This window comes from Pinus tabuliformis, chromosome 8 (assembly GCF_031772625.1).
Source record: "Pinus tabuliformis cultivar Carrire ecotype Pingquan chromosome 8, CPIR1, whole genome shotgun sequence".
Classification (NCBI taxonomy): Eukaryota; Viridiplantae; Streptophyta; class Pinopsida; order Pinales; family Pinaceae; genus Pinus; species Pinus tabuliformis.
This window is the reverse complement of record NC_142294.1, coordinates 1,631,262,847-1,631,275,019: the sequence shown is the minus strand read 5'-3', so window position 1 is coordinate 1,631,275,019 and position 12,173 is coordinate 1,631,262,847. Positions and strand designations below refer to the sequence as shown.

General features: G+C 39.9%; 1 pseudogene; it reads right to left on the bottom strand.

Annotated features, from left to right (window-relative positions):
• Nucleotides 1-12,173, bottom strand: part of LOC149242384 (stromal cell-derived factor 2-like protein) — a 111,047-nt pseudogene that overhangs the window by 98,635 nt on the left and 239 nt on the right.

The window sequence follows — 12,173 nt, the reverse complement described above, 5'->3', positions numbered from 1 at the left end:
CCAGGAAAAGTTGTAATTTCCATTATAGAGAAGAGTGAAAATTATATGTTGTAGATGCATAAAGAATATCAATATATTGGTTGTTTAATCACTCAACAAACATTTGAGTGCTACAACCGTGTATGAAAAAACTCACAAGAAAGATAAACATCTAATCTACTATTTTTTGTAGGTTTTAACCCCGTACAGAAATTACCTACATACGATTTCTAAACCACAGAAAATAAACAATGCGAGAGCATAACACATAAAACACATATACACAGAGATTTTCCCATGGATCCCAAAATCGGGACTACCAGCTTGATTTTTCATTATGTTCATTTTAATGTTACAATACATATTTATACACGCTAAAGCATCCAATACCATGGACTGAAAAACATCGCGTCCAAAACCATGGACCGAAAACCATCGCATCCAAAATCATGTGCGAAAATCATGCACAAAAGCATAGGTAGGTCCATCCAACCTAAAATAGGGTCCAAAACCAAAATTTTCCGGGGCGCTGCCCCGAACCCCATAGAGTGGGGTTACCTACACCCCTCAAAACCCTGTGATTCCCTTGCTATGCAATCGGCGCAACGAATGGGGGGCTTCGCCCCCCTTCTAACCCCCCGGTTAACTACACGGGCTAGTCGTGGAAAAAATATAACACAACCCAACGTTCTCCCACTTGTTGTTTTCTTTCCACAGGGGGCCAGAAGAGAGCTTAGTCATTTATCCAGCCCTGCAATGCCCATTGTTTCTCTACACCAAGAGAACTTCTCAGAGCTCACAAATTTTGTCAATGCATCTACAGTATTCTTCAAAGTGTCCACCTTTACTAGCAACACCTTTTTGTCTTCTATCATATCCCTCACAAAGTGATACTGAACATCAATGTGCTTTGTCTTTGAATGATATACAGGGTCCTTTGCCAAGAAAATTGCACTTTGGCTGTCACAGTCTATCCTTATAGCTCCCTGTACTAACCCCATATTTGAACACAATCTCTGCAACCAAACTGCTTCATTGCTTGCATGAGTGGCTGCCATGTATTCTGCCTTTGTAGTTGATAGTGCCACTATAGATTGTTTCTTACTCATCCAATTAACTGCACCTCCAAATAAGTTAAACACATACCCACTTGTAGATCTTTTATGATCCAGATCTCTAGCCTAATCTGCATCAACAAAGCCATGAATATCCAACACTCTTTCCAATCCTGCTCTTCCTTGGTAGCACAAACCATAATCACTAGTGCCACGCAAATACTTGAAAACCCGCTTCACTGCTATCCAATGCTCCTTCCCTGGTTTTGATATAAACATGTTCAATACTCCCACTACATGTGCAATGTCTAGTCTAGTGCAGACCATCGCATACATCAGGCTACCAACTGCACTTGCATATGGAACACGGGACATGTCCTCTTCCTCTTCTTGTGTCTTGGGACACTGTTTAGTAGATAACTTTACACCTACAAGAATAGGAACCTTCACAGGTTTACTATCCTGCATATTAAACCTCTGCAATATTGTCTCGACATACTTCCTCTGGTTTAACCAGAGCTTCCTCTTTGTCTAATCTCTTTTAATTTCCATGCCCAAAATATAGTTGGCAACACCAAGAAATTTCATATCGAATTTGGAGGACAAATGGGTCTTCAAATCCTGGGTAATTTCTTTGTCATTTCCAATCAGCAACATATCATCCACATACAATACCAGATACATAACACGATCACCAATTAATTTAAAATACACAAAGTGATATGATTTTCTTCTGGTGAAGCCAAGTCCTCGTATAAATGTATCAAATTTCTGATACCACATCCTTGGTGACTGTTTTAACCCATACAACAACTTCTTTAACTTGCATACCAGTTCTTTCTTACCCTTCACCGCAAAGCCTTCAGGTTGCTTCATGTAGATCTCCTCTTCCTAATCCCCGTGAAGAAATGTTGTCTTCACATCCATCTGTTCTACCTCAAAATCAAAAGCAACAACAACATATAAAAGTAATCTAATAGAAGTTACCTTGGAAACAGGAGAAAAAATATCACCAAAATCAATTCCCGGCACTTGGGAATAACCTTTTGCTACCAACCAAGCTTTGTATTTCTCCACCTTTCCTTCTGCATTTGTCTTCTTCTTGAACACCCATTTACTGCCAATGGGTTCCTTCCAAACGGCAACTCCACCAAATCCCAAGCCTCATTTTTGTGCAAAGATGCAATTTCATCAACCATGGTCTATTTCCAGAATTTTTCATCCTCTGAATCTACTGCTTCCTTCACAGTTCTGGGATCATCATCAGTAATAGATAAAGAAAAATTTGAATAGAAAGCATATGGACTATACCTTTCTGGCTGCCTTCTTTCTCAAACTAATCTTCTCACACCTGGAGTTTGTAGCTCTTCATCTTCTGATTCCTCCTCTGTTGTAGAGTCTGATTCTTCCTCCTTTAGATCAAACTCTATCTTCTCAGGTTCCTTTGGTTGGACTTCATGTTTTATAACATCTTTCACCTCTCTGAACACCACATCACGACTGTACACAACCTTCCTTGTTACTGGGTTCCAAAGCTTATAACCCTTTAAACCATCCTTATACCCAATAAAGATGCACTTTTCAGATTTACTATCCAACTTGGTTCGTTTCTCCTTTGGAACATGTACATATGCATCACATCCAAATACCCTCAGATGTGGAAGAGATGGTTTCTTACCAGTCCATACCTCTTGTGGAGTCTTATCCTCCAACACTGATGAAGGTGATCTGTTGACCAGGTAACATGCTGTCTCCACTGCCTCTGCCTAGAATTCCTGTCCTAACCTGGCACCACTGAGCATGCTTCTTTCCCTTTCCATCAACATCTTGTTCATTCTTTCTGCACCTCCATTTTGCTGAGGTGTATATGGAGTAGTCTTCTGTTGTGCAATACCACACTTCTTACATAATTCTTCAACTTCTTTACTGCAAAACCCTCCACCGTTATCTGCCCTCAACACCTTTATCTTCTTCTCTGTCTGGTTTTCCACCAGAGCCTTAAATTCTTTAAAGCTGCTAAAGACTTCAGATTTATTCTTAAGGAAATATATCCATGTATTCATTGAGAAGTCATATATAAATGATACATAGTACATAGACTTACCCAGTGATGGAACCTTCATAGGTCCAAACACATCATTGTCCATAAGCTCTAATATCTGTTTCGCCCTCTTACCACCAGAGGGGAAACTCACCCAATTTTGCTTCCCATATACACAATTTTCACAGAAATCAAAATCCAAAGAGCTATTACTCATACCTTCTACCATACCTTTACCATGAAGTATTTGAAGGCCCTTCTCTCCAATATGTCCAAGCCTTTGATGCCACAGCATGGTCTTCTCTCCAGAGACCACTAGATTTTCTGCTCCACTTTCAGGAACCACAAAACTATTGCACCCATTAACAATAGTGCTACCTTATAGTTTGTACAGAGTTCCAATCCAAACTCCCCGCATCAATACCAGTTCTTCCCGAACCATCTTGCAGATATCCTTATCGAACACTGTTTTTACACCTGCATCATCCAACTTGCTTACAGAAATCAGATTTCTGGCCAATGCAAGAATATGTAGGACACCCGGAAGTGTTCTAACCCTTCCACCTTGCAACTTCAACTTTACTTTTTCGCGACCAAAGATTCTAGCCTTCCTATCATCCCCTAAGAAGACATCACCACCATCATATTTATCATACTCGTAGAACCACTCCCTATGGGGAGTGAAGAGAAAAGATGCACCTAAGTCAATCAACCATGCCTCATGATCTACATGTGTACTTGAAGAAGCCAAGTACACATCCCCACCTTCATTTGAGGGGGTTTTCGCCTCTGCAAAAGGAGCATCATCAGATCTCTTTCCTTTGTCGAGAGCTTTACATTTACAATCCCTTTTGTAGTGCCCATCCTTTCCGCATTTTCGGCACACCACCTTTACAGATTTTCCTGAAGATTTAGATCTCCCTCTAGATTTAAATCTCCCACTCGATGACTTATTTTTGTTTCTATTCTGGGACCGTCCTTGTACAGACAAGGAATCACCATTCTAGCTCTCCATATTCTTCCGTCTCACCTCATTCGTCAGCAAGGATGAGACTATTTCATCAAACTGCAAGGCAGTTGCATTTCTACCTATTGCAATAACCAGACTATCCCACGAATCTAGTAGAGAACACAACAAACTAATGCACTTATCTTCATCTGAAATTTTGATATCAACAGACGATAACTGACTTACCACATTATTAAACACATTCAGATGCTCTGTCACCGAGTCTCCATATTTCATCCTCAGGTTATACACCTTTTTCCGTAGGAACAGTTTATTCACCAGAGACTTAGATTGGTACAAAGTCCCTAACTTGTTCCACGAAGCCTTCGCCATAGCTTCCCCTGATACATTCAATAATACTGAATCTGAGACACACAATTGTATTGTGCTCTTTTCCTTTCGATCCAACTTCTTCCATTCTTCATCGGACACTCCCGTTGGTTTAGTACCCAGATCTACCACAATCCACTGATCTTTATCCACCAACAGATCCTCCATCTTGAGTTTCCACAACTCAAAACTTTGACCATTAAATTTCTCAATTTCTATCTTTCCACTACTCGCCATCTTCTTTCACCACCAGAATCGATCTCGCAGATCTCCCACTAAACAGGGTCTACCATAGGCCTGAGCGAATTCCCTCAGCAAGAAAGGCGTCCCCTTGAAGCCAAAACAACTCTGATACCAAATGTAGGTTTTAACCCCATACAGAAATTACCTGCATACAATTTCTAAACCACTGAAAATAAACAATGCGAGAGCATAACACATAAAACACATATACACAGAGGTTTTCCCCTAGATCCCAAAACCGGGACTACCAGCTTGATTTTTCATTATGTTCCTTTCAATGTTACAATACATATTATACATGCCGAAGCATCCAATAACATGGACTGAAAAACATCGCGTCCAAAACCATGGACCGAAAACCATCGCGTCCAAAACCATGTGTGAAAATCGTGCACAAAACCATAGGTAGGTCCGCCCAACCTAACATAGGGTCCAAAACCAAAATTTCCCGTGGCGCTGCCCCAGACCCCATAGAGTGGGGTTACCTGCACCCCTCAAACCCCTGTGACTCCCCCTGCTACGCAATCGGCGCAACGAAGTGGGGGCTCCGCCCCCCTTCTAACCCCCTGGTTAACTATGTGGGCTAGTCGTGGAAAGAATATAACACAACCCAACATTTTCTACCTTTCTTTCTCTCCACTTTTTGCCAACCTTCAGATTTGGGAGTGGAGGATATAATAACCATTTGTTTTTCTTCTACATTTACGAGAGTTTCTTTATTGGAGTCTGAACTTTCTGAGGCATGAAATATTTTGGTGTTGCTTGCTTCCTTTTCAAGAGAAAACTTCACAATTTTCTACTGTTGATCTGTAGGTGTTGTCACTTTGGACACAGTTGGAACTAACGAAGTATTCTGCTCTATCTCGTTCTTCTTTATAATATCCTCAGATTTATTCTGTTCAACAATGTTTGTAATATCATCTAAGATTTCTTCCTCCTCTGCTTCGACTTCCTGTGAATCTGAGAACTACCATCCCTTTCGATTTTGGGCTTGTCTCCTTTTCTTTTGGGGTATTTCTTTTCAAGGACACGAGTTTTGAAGATGTCCAGTTTGAAGACATATACGACATCTGAATGTCGTGTTTTCAAAATCTAGAGGTTGGGACCACTACAGATTATTATGAACCAAAATAATGTGATCAAGTAAGCCCTTACTAAGGTCTACCTCTACACAAATCCTGGAAAATGTAAAAATTCCTTTTGTGACTCTATCTTCATCGACCTTTAGGAACTTCCCCAATGAATTCCCTATCCCTTCTAACCCTTTGTGATGCCAAAAGTGCAAGGGTGGATTATGTAACTAGACCCATATCGACATTTTAGAGACCAACATGGTATTTGCATCCAACCCTGGAAGACATGGGATCATGAATAGATCGACATTGCCCCAGAACCATGATCCCTCTTTTAAGGCATAATCCATGTCTTTTATTGTGTCAAATATGACAACAATGAGTCCCCTAGAACATAGGTGAATATCACAGTTTTAAGTCCATGTGGAGAATATCCATTGATATAAGTCCTTCGACTTTGGCCAAAATTCGTTAAATTTGCATATAACTACTCTTACATGGAAATTAGAGTATATCTCATTGACCTCTGGCAAGTTGACTCTCAAAGCCGACACTTGGTTCATATGTTCCACAATATAGGGACCAAGGATATTGGGGGAATGAGCTGAATTTTTGTGTGAATCAGTCCTTCCTTTCACCACATCCTTGAAAGAAATTGGACCTTTGGAGCTAGATCTAGGACACCCTCCAAGTAATCTCGTTTTAAGCATAATGGTTGAATCATGTTCAATTCCATGGTCCTGCAACTTGGAGTCCTCTTGCAATGTTTTCCCCGCATAAATTATTGAAAATGCAACAAGAAAATCCTAATTTAGTTTTGTCCTTGAATTAAATTAGGAATAAAAATGTAATTCCACATCACATGAAAACTTGTATTAGTTAACTAAGTTAATTTGACTTAGTTGGTTTAGTTAATTCGAGTTGAGGGTCTAACTTGACTCATTTAGAGCCCTGGTTGAATTTATTTTGAGTTATAATTAATTAATTCAGTTTAATTGAGTTAAAGTCATTTAAACTAGTTCCAAATGTTGGAGGAACTAGTGAGAGGTCTATTAGTGGGGTGATTCCTGCAGTTATCAACCAGTTAACTAATGATTCACTCATAAATAACTCATGCATGTCAAATCTGAGAGTTACCTAGTTGAAATTGGAGTTCAGGGACAATGTAATATCAATTGTATAATCATTTGAATTGTACAGGTGGTGCATGCAGTCAGAGGAAGGCCTATGATGGATTGCACAATTCCTTTGAGGAATTTCCCTAATTAATATGGTATATTTCCCAAGGAAAAAACACAAGGAAATAGGGACTTGGGCAAGCGATATATTGGTTAAGTATTGGCCTAGGCTTATCTAGGAAGGAGTGAGACAGATAGAGATAGTGCACAGGGTGCTCGGGCTTGAGCAAAGCATTGTAATCTTCTCATATTTTTTGACTAATGCAATATATAGATAGTAGGGGTTTTTAGTTGTGCTTTCCCTAGGAAATCACTGTGTAATGTGTTGATTGATTTCTTTCTCTTGTATGCTTCGTTATTTCGCAATCGTTTAATTATTTATGTTGATGATTAGAGTATATTCAAGTCTATTGTTTTAGTAAATTACAATTAGCAGTTTGAATGTACAAGGAATTTCTACATGGTATCAGAGAAGAAATCACTCTAGAAGAGGAGAATAAGAGTTTGTATTTTGCAGGTGAAATCAAATTTGCAGTATCATTCTTCAGAGTCAGCAGGATGTCGTTCTACGGATTGAGATTTGAATATGCCCTTGAGGGTAGTTCAAAACATATTTCTTGAAAGGACATAATGGAGGTAGTGTTGGAAGACAATGGGCTGAAGGAATTCATAGACACTGATATTCCTAAGCCAACTAACGCTCAAGACCTAACATAGTGGAGAAAATGTGTTGCAAAGGTGAGAAAGAATATCCTAGAAGGAATTCGAGATCATATTGTCTCGAACCTCCATGGTAAGGAAACTCCATATGCAATGTGGAAGGCCTTGACATACCTGTTTCAAAACAACAATGACCAAAGGAAGCTGGCACTGAAGGACTAGCTCAAAAAAATCAAGATGGAGAAGGGTGACACAATACCAAAGTACTTGACCAAGTTCACCAATGTCGGGATGAGCTTAGAAGTGTTGGTGTTACAATTGTTGAAGATGATATGGTCAGCCTAGCACTTCTAGGCCTTCCCAAGAGTTGACACAACTACCAGGATTCAGTAAATGGGAGGGAGAAGCTACCATAGTGGGAGCGTTTGTGGTCTGATTTGGTGCAATAAGAGATTTAGCGGAGCACCACAGATGGAACTTGAACCAAGCATGATGATGAGGATAACTATGCCTTAGTTAGAAAGGAAAAGAAATGGAAATGGAAATCATCCCATTCCAAATCCGATTCCAGTCAGGTAAGAAAGAAGAAGTGCTTGTCGAAGATTAAATGTTTTCATTGTCACGAGTTTGGACACTATGCCATGAAGTGTCCACACAAGAAGATTAGAAATAAGCCCTAAGGAGGAGCGGCAGGTGAAGCTCTTGCTTCACAATTCGAGTTAGATTTCACCCTCATTGCTTGCATGGTATCGGTGTTGTGTAGTGTGTGGTATCTGGATAGTGGAGCTACATTCCATATGATCAAAAACAAATAATTCTTCAATGACTTGGAGGAGAAGGACCTCTAGATGCACATCGAAATGGGAGATGATGGAAGGTATAGTGTGACCAACATCGATATTGTTACTTTTCAAAGGGAATTTGATTCTCCTCTCACAGTAAAAGATCTAGGTCTGAAGAAGAATTTGGCTTCAATTGCCATGTTGGAAGACCCTAGCTATAATGTGATATTTATCAAAGGAAAGACTTTCCTTCGTCACATAGCCTCATGGAAAGTGAAGTGGATCAGGGTTCGGGTGAAGAACCTATACAAATTGGATGTAGGATTGTGCTTCTTTGAGCAAAAAAGCAAAGAAGGTGTAGAGATGAGACATCGGTGAGTTGTGGCATAGAAGATTGGGTCACTTGCACCAAAAAGCTTTGATGGTCATACAACATATTTCTATAGGGCTTCCCAAGGGTACAATAGAGCAAAGAGATACATGCAAAGTGTGTACATTGGGAAAGTTCACCAAAGCCACCTTTCACGATAAGGACAGTCGACCACAAGTGATCCTTGAAAGAGTTCACTCAGATGTGTGTGGACTGTTCTCGACAGCCTCCATGACCAAGCACAGGGATTATGTAATATTTGTAGATGATTTCTCACGTAAGTGTTGGATTTTATTCATGTAGAAGAAAGATCAGACGTTCTCCAAATTTTTTGAATTTAAAGCACTTGTTGAGAATAAACTGCAAGGAAAGTGAAGGCTCTCAGAAGTGATAACGACAGAGAATATGTGTTGAATGAATTCAAGAACTTTTGTGCATCAGAAGGCATTCGACGGGAGTTAATAGCACCCAATAAGAATAAATATTGTGGGAACTACATGGGAAATGTTACATGAATAGGGCTTATCATTGTACTTATGGGCTGAAGCATACAACACAACCGTATATGTGCAAAACAAGAGTCCTCATCAAATTCTTGGGATGAGTACACCAGAAGAAGCTTTTTCAGGTAAGAAACCAGATGTGGCACACTTTAGGATCTTTGGTTCATCATTTTACTATCATGTTACCAAGGATGCAAGGAAAAAGCTAGAGCCAATAGCTGAGTTGGGCATATTTGTGGGGTACACTGATACACCTCACAACTATCGGGTGTACCTGCCATCTCATAGGATGATAGTGGTTCGTAGAGATGTGAAGTTCAATGAAGAGAAGGCCATGAGATGTTCCCTTGAGAGGGAGCTTCAGTTGCATGGAGATGAGGAGATTTTAGCTCCAAAAGAAGAACCTCATGATGATGTGGAGTAGCCACATGCAAAGGAGCAGAGAGTGGAAGCACCCACTCATGCAAAGACTTCTAGAGATGGAAGGAAGCGCACCAGAGAGGTTGACAAATTGATGCATGATGCTAGAGAGAATGTGGGAGCACCCACATCACAGTGCAGGCATAGGAGGTCATCAGATTGGTACACTGGCTACATGGCTCTGTTGAGCGAGAGTGTAGAGATTGAGCCATCTTCGTTCAAGGAAGCGGTGCAACAATCAGTATGGGTTGATGCCATGGTAGAGGAGTATGAATCCATTATCAGAAAAAGTGTTTGGAAAGTGGTCCCAAGACTAGAAGACAAGTCAGTGGTGAGTTTCATATGGCTTTATAAGGCAAAGCAAGCAACATATGGAAGTGTGGAGAAACACAAGGCAAAATTTGTGGCCAGAGGGTTCTCTTAGGTGGAGGTAATTAATTACAAGGAGATCTTTGCTCCAGTAGCAAGGTACTCTTCAATGAGATCTATTCTAGCACTTTCAACGTAGATGGGATGGAAGATACATCATATGGATGTGAAGACATCATTCCTCAACAGAGTGATTGAGGAAGAGGTGTACCTTGAGCGTCCAAAAGGATTTGAGACCTTTAACAGAGAGTCACATGTGTGCAGACTCAAGGGAGTGTTGTATGGACTAAAACAAGCACCCTGTGCTTGGTACACTAGGATTGACAACTATTTCACCAGGTTGGGCTTTACCAAAAGTGAATAAGATGTGAAACTTTACCGTATTGCGGTTTAAGGTAAATTGTTGATTATAGTATTATATGTTGGTGATTTAATTCTATCAGGTGATGAGAAGTTGGTAAAATATTACAAAGAGGATCTTGCAAGAAAATTCGAGATGAAGGACTTGGGGCTCATGCATTATTTCCTTGGTATGGAAGTATGGCAAGGAGATGAGGAATTGTTTGTCTCTCAGGGAAAGTATGCCAATGAGATATTGAAGAAGTTCCATATGGAGATAAACAAACCCATGGAGAATCCTCTAGCATGGAACTAGAGGAAGGAAGATGCTACTTCAGGTGAAGTAGTGGAGGCTAATATCTACATGCATCTTGTGGGTTCGCTTATGTATTTGGTGAACACACGACCAGACATATGTTTTACAATTAACCAGCTTAGTCAAGGAATGGTGAAGCAAACCAAACTCTATTGGCAGGAAGATAAACATGTGTCGAGATACCTCAGAGGCACCATTTAGTTTGGTCTTTGGTACAAATACACAGAGGGAGTGAAGATGCAAGGCTTCACAAATGCAGATTGGGCAGGGAGTCCATCCAACAACAAGAGCACATGAGGAGGAATCTTCAGTATTGGTTCAACAAAAAATTATTGATACTGTTATCTCAAAATCAGACCCTGATAGGCTGCTGGTCAGGTTGACTCTAAGTAACTATTTCAAACCTACTTTAGGCTTAGGCCTAGCCTCCTCAACCTGAGAGGGCTCTCTCTTGATGGATTAATGATTTTGATTAAAGATAAGATGGCTAACTCTTATAGAACAACTGTGAAAAATATGAATGCTGGAAACACATTAAACAACTATCCATTGGGCTTATGGAGTCAACAACACCTCAATATAACAGTGAACTTAACCTTACATGGAAGTTAGGGCATTCATCATTTAGACATTCAGAACATCAACTCATATGGGACCACACAGTTTATAAATGTATACAGGAAATCAGAGCACATTCAGTGAATTCTGAGTGATTATACATCTATACCACTGTAAGAATTAAGAAAAGGACAACATCACATATTCTGAACATAAGAAATCCTTCATGAATCCTGAGAAGTAAAGTCAAAATTATATTACTGAAAATGAGTCTTACATAAGCCAAATACAAGCTTTGTTATAAAGTTTTCCAACCCTGATTACATTGTTGTTTCAGCTATATATAGAGCTCTTATTCTAATTGATCGAGATTCCTCCTCCAGCATGAGGGGAATTCGAAAACTACTTCTATTACTGACAACTCTTAAACTCTAACTACTTAATAAATACAACAAAGTGTTGACTGGAGTTTTTAGAGATCTAAATCAAGTAGGATTCTAACACCGTGTTATGCCAATAATAGCCTTGATTACAATGGTTCTCGTTCTTTGACATCTGCTCCCCTTTAGTTTGGCTGTAATGGATGTTTCAAGGCTCCATGTTTGATCTTCAATGACACATCTTTTCCATTGCCCTGAAACATAGGAAACTACCCCTGTTTGTCGGTCCTTGGTTTGCCTCAAAATATTCGAATCCAAAGAAGCATGCCTTTATCCTTTAATTACCCAAAATAGAGCAGACTGCCACGTCCTTGATGTGCTGTCCACCGTTTTCATGTACCTGTGTGATGACAAAACCTTTCAAAAAGATTTGCCGCTTTGTCAATCATAATTGATCAACTGAATTGTAACATGCAGCTACAGCAGTTTCGTAGCGCGCTACGAAACTGCTGTGTAATTTCAAAAACACAGTCTTCCTTTCATAGCTAAATGATCGCCACTGTTCATG